This window comes from Ovis aries, chromosome 9, assembly GCF_016772045.2.
Source record: "Ovis aries strain OAR_USU_Benz2616 breed Rambouillet chromosome 9, ARS-UI_Ramb_v3.0, whole genome shotgun sequence".
NCBI classification, from domain to species: Eukaryota; Metazoa; Chordata; class Mammalia; order Artiodactyla; family Bovidae; genus Ovis; species Ovis aries.
This window is the reverse complement of record NC_056062.1, coordinates 50,530,917-50,536,513: the sequence shown is the minus strand read 5'-3', so window position 1 is coordinate 50,536,513 and position 5,597 is coordinate 50,530,917. Positions and strand designations below refer to the sequence as shown.

General features: G+C 43.6%; 1 protein-coding gene across 8 annotated transcripts in view; it reads left to right on the top strand.

Annotated features, from left to right (window-relative positions):
• Positions 1-5,597, top strand: part of JPH1 (junctophilin 1) — a 90,313-nt gene that overhangs the window by 53,975 nt on the left and 30,741 nt on the right. The window lies entirely within an intron of this gene.

The following is a 5,597-nucleotide window of genomic DNA, read 5'->3' as shown; positions in this document are numbered from 1 at the left end:
GAGTTCTAGTTTGTGTCATTCTAAAGGCATGAATAATGTTTGCTTTTTTTTTTTGTTTTTGGTGATTAAGTATTTATGAAATGGGATCATATTAGCACCAGCAAGTGCACACCCAGTGTGCGTCTGCCCCGCGAAGAGGAAATTAGGTCTGCCCGTGACCCTTCACTGGGGTCCATTAGTCACTCGGCTGAACACTGCTAGCTGCCGGCATGTGTTTCGACCACTAGATAGTCTTACATTGCTCTGATTCTTAGTCATACTTTTAATCTGTCACCACAGTGACCATTGGTAAAGGACAAAAAGCATAACAACACTGACGTGGAAATACAAACAGCCTTGACCTGACAGTTCTCATCACTACCCACAGGGTCTGCTTAGATCCCGAAGGTTTTGAAGTTCTTTTTGGGCACACCCAGATGTTTCTATTACAACACTAAAAAGAAATGTGGTCATGATTATATCTGATTTCATTTTACTGAATATGCATCCATTTTGAAATAGTTTGACCCACCTTTTGTGACTAAAGGCCTGATAACTTGAGTGAGATTTAGTCAAAATAAGGCCATTTCTATGAAATCGGCCATGGGAAAGAAGCCTTATTTTAAGCAACTAAAAGCACCTAAAACTGTAATAACAGTCTGCATTTATATGACTTTACAGTTTCCTGACTGCCTTCACATTGGTCAGTGGTTCCTAACTTAACCCTCTGTATTTCAGAGTCTCCCCCTGGCAGTACACCGGTCCCCCCTTCCCAGAGCTCTGAGGTGGGTTCATCTCCATCCTCCTTGCTCAGGTTTCTGCCCTGCATCAAGGGCCCCCTTCTTCCTTCTCTGCTTCTCCTAGAAAAGAGACCCCTGCCAGAGAGAGATGCAAAGTTATGTCAGCCTAAAATCAGGTCCTCCCAGTGCTATGTCGCAATTCGTTTTCCTTTCTTAGAACTTTTGTATACAATCCTGATTGCAAATCTTCACCTCTTTAAGCACCCAGATTTTCCCTACCAGCCCTACATTTCAGCCAGAGACTAATAGTGGCCATTTATCAACTAAATACCCTCTCTGCATTAGTCCTCAGTACTTCATAGAACTCAGTTCTGACCTTAGCAACTGTACAAGGTAATATCACTGCCATTATACAGGTAAGGAAAGTGAGGCAAAAGTGGCACAGCTGGGATGTGATCAGTGGGCTTAAGCCCAGGTCTGTCTGGTTTCCAGAGTCCACACTCTCTGTCTCTTTCAGGCTTGCTATGCTGTGTCCTGCGCTCAGCCATGTCTGAGTCTTTGCCACCCCATACACTCCCCTGCCAGGCTTCTCTGTCCATGGAGTTTTCTAGGCAGAAATACTGGATCAGATTGCAAGCTTAGGATCCTTTAAATAATTTTAAAACACTGAATCAACCCAGCATTTGTTTTCCTATTTCTTTTATTTTTCTTTGTCTAAGACCCGACTCCAACAGTTGTCACCTTCTCAAAGCCTCTTCATTTTCTCCTGTTCTCTGAGCATCTTTCTTCCTGCCTTCCAACAGGATCTGCTGTCATGGATACAAGTAAAGTGCCTTTTCCCTTAGCCCAGCTAATCCCCCTGGTTACTGTCCAAATTTCCTCTTCCTTTCTGGGTCAGAAGTCACCAGCATGTGGCTCACACCTGCTTCCTCTGCTTCCTCTCTCCCTTCCTCACCGACCCTCTTTGGACCGGTTTCTGCAGTGGTCTTCTTGGTAAAACTTTTTTTGACCGCATGGTGGGATCTTGGTTCCCCGACCAGGGATCAGACCTACACCACTTGGAGTGGAAGCTCAGCGTGTTAACCGCTGGGGCACCCAGGGTGTCCCCTGACCTTCCTGTTGGAACTGCTGTCTTGGAAGTTCTCAACAAACCTACCATCACCTTTCTCCAGCACAGAGCAAGGTTGACAGACAACCCCTTTCTCAGACTCTAAACCATGCTGGCTCATTTCAGCTGCCTCCAAATCCGCCAGCCAGTGCAGCTGCCTCAGACAAATTCAGATGTGGCTCACTTCCTTCCTAAGAGGAGCACAGGTCTTACCCAAGAACAGGAAATTTGAAAGGTTCCGTTGGAAGTTCACCATCTACCTTTACGCCACTGCCTCTCACTTCATTTCCTCCATCAGGTCCCTGGGACATTTTGTCTCCATCCTTTGCTTTTTTGACATACTCATCTGATGGACTCCTCCACCATCTGTGATCACATGACCCACATTGCTGTTGCTCACCTTGACCCTTAACTTTGCATTGCAGCCTTCATTTCCAACTTGAAATGCTTAGGTTGTATAAAATCCTGCTTGAATGTATCCCCTTTCAAACTGTCCAGCCTTCCCATCTATACAGCATCTCTGTGTAGTAAAGCTGTTCGTCTGCATACCAAGTTGGAAACCTTGGGGTTATCTTGTAGGTTTCTCTCTCTCTTACCTATTTTATTTATTTTTTAAGTATGTATTTCTTTAGCTGTCTCAGGTCTTCATTGCAACATGTGGGATCTGTCATTGCAGCCCACGGACTCTCTAGTTCTGGTGTGTGGGCTCAGTTGCTCTGTGGCATGTTGGACCTTAGTTCCCTGTGAAAGTGAAAGTGTTAGAAGTGTGTCCGACTCCTCGTGACCCTACGGACTGTAGCCCGCCAGGCTCCTCTGTCCATAGGATTTTTTTTTAAATTGGAGACTAATTACTTTACAGTATTGTAGTGGTTTTGCCATACATTGACATGAATGTCCATAGGATTCTCCAGGCAAGAATACTAGAGTGGGTTGCCATTTTCTTTTCCAAGGGATCTTCCCAACCCAGAGATCAAACCTAGGTGTCCCGCATTGCAGGCACATTCTTTGCCATCTGAGCCACCAGCGAAGCCCAGGGATCAAACCTGAGTCCCCTGCAACCTGCGTTGCAAGGCAGATTCTTCACTACTAGACCACCAGGGAAGCCCCTTTACCTATTTATTTATTCCACCAATATTTGAGGATTGCTGCTGTGCCGGGCGTTATGGTAAGAGCTAGCAAAACAAATATGGAGGCCGCCTGCACGTTTCAAAGTTCTGACACTTCTTCCCTTAAAGATCCTTTGGCTCTTCCTTTTCTTAGCACCATTCGCCTCGCTTGACATAGCTTCCCCAGCTTGCCCCAGCCAGGATTAGTGAAGCAATGTCTTGTCTGATGACCCAACCTTTGGTCTTTTCTTCTCACTTCCTCTGGATACATAGAATATTCTGGAAATATTTATTCATGGGTGATTTTTGTTTAGATTTTTTTTCACTGTAAAATACACATAACATAAAATTTACCATCTTAACCATTTTTGCATGTACAGCTCAGCTGTAAGTGCATTCCCATTGCTCTGCAGCCAATCTCCAGAACTTTTTCATTTTCCAGAACTAAACTCTACCCATTAAATAACAACTCCCTGTTCTCCCTCCTCCAGCCTCTGGCAACCACGCTTCTACTTTGTGACTCTAGGAGGTTGACTCTTCTAGGTTCCTCCTGGGAATGGAATCATACAAAGTTTGTCCTCTTGTGACTAGCTTATTTCTTTAGCATTAAGTTCCATGGAAGGTTCATCCATGATACAGCACACATCAGAAATTCCTTCCTTTTTAAGGCTGACATTCTGACAACCCACTCCAGTATTCTTGCCAGGAGTATCCCATGGACAGAGGAGCCTGGCAGGCTACAGTCCATGAGGCTGCAAAGAGTCAGACACAACTGAGTGACTAACACACATAGGCAACACACACACACACACACACACACACACACACACGCGCGCGCGCGCGCGCGCGCAACATTCCATGTGGACTTTCCAGGTGGCTCGGTGGTAAAGAATCCACCTACCAGTGCAGGAGACTAGGGTTTGATCCCTGGGTCAGGAAGATCCCCTGGAGTAGGAAATGGCAACCCACTCCAATAATCTTGGTTGGAAAATTCCATAGACAGAGGATCCTGGCAGGCTGCAGTCCAGGGGGTCACAAAGAGCTGGACATGACCGAGCCCACACGCATTATGATTGTTCCATGTGTGACTGGGCTGTGTTTCATTCCTCCCTTCTTTCATAGAGGCACCCTTGGGTGGTTTCTACCTTTCGGCTGTTGTGAATAACGCCCCTGTGAATGTGGGTGTACAGATATCTCTCTGAGACCCCGCTTTCAGTCTGGGGTGGTATATACCAAGGAGTTGGATTGGTGGATCACACAGCAGTTGCATTTTTCATTGTGGGGGGCCCACCATACTGTTTCCAACAGCAGTGCGCCAGGTTTATAAGTTCTCTACTTCCTTGCCAATACTTGTTAGCTTGAGTGGTTTTTTTCAGTAGTAACCATCCTAGTGGGTATGAGGTAGTATCTCATTGTGGTTTTGATTTTTATCTCCCTTACAATTAGTGTTGTGGAACACCTTTTCGTGTGCTTCCCGGCCATTTGTGTATCTTTGTAGAAACGTCTCTTCTGGTCCTTTGCCCATTTTTTAATTGTTCTTATTACATAAGTGGTAAGAGTTCTTTATATATTCTGGATACTATCCAAGTATCAGACAAATGATCAGCAAATATTTTCTCCCATAAAATGAAGTTTTAGTCTTATTTAGTGTAATGTGTTTTAACTGTAGAATAACACTCATTAAAAGGACTTTTCTCTAAACATTATTTCAAGAATAAAACATCCCTTAAAATTGTTTCTACACCAGATTTGTCTTAATGTGTAAATTACACAGCAAAGTAAATTGTAGATAAATTTTATAAAACCCAGAATAAAGTAGAAGATAGCCAATTATTTAGCTTATTCTAGCTGAGGATTAGAAATGTGCTTTTGGCCTGGCCTGTTCAGAGAATATAACCTTTAAGCTTATTAAGTTTGATAAAATGTTAGGGAATAGAGCCTGTAATGTACTTAAGAATGAGGACTCATTTTCCAAGCTTGAAAGTGTTCTGGATATAGAAAAAATATCTGTGAAGGAAACTGCGTGGTTGGCTATTCTGTCCCCAAGTAAATCACATATGTCCCTAAGCATTCACACACTATCAGGACTAAGAAAACTTAGTATAATAAGAGCTTATTGATCCAGTAATCTTTCTTCAATATCCGCCCAGTCTCCAGAAAGGATTTGCAGGGCATTATAAGTCACATACATAAGAGCATTCCTGATGCTAGGGAATGTTAAGCCATGTCATTAGAGGAGATAACCATACACATAGATTGACAATAATTTTATTCCAGGTTTCCCAGTAGCTGTAACAAAAAGAGAAACAATATTGTGGTTCTCATTCTGTGATGCAACAAGCACACCAGCATGTCATCAGACCAGATTTTTCCTGGCACCAAATTTAAGAGGAAATATATCGCCTAGATCTTTATGAGCATGACAGTAATCCACGTAATGGACAGCATTTCACATTCTTTGTATGAATCTTCCTTCATAGACTATCTCGGTTCATCCTCCTATCTCCGCTGGATAAAAGGCCAAGGCTTGATATGAATTATGCTTCTGTGGAGGCATCTCTAAGGCCATTAATGTAATGTGGTATAAAACTTCTGATCTCATAGACAGGAACCATCTGTGACTAGATTGGCCTCAGCCTGGTCTCTGGCTGCCCACAGTTTCAA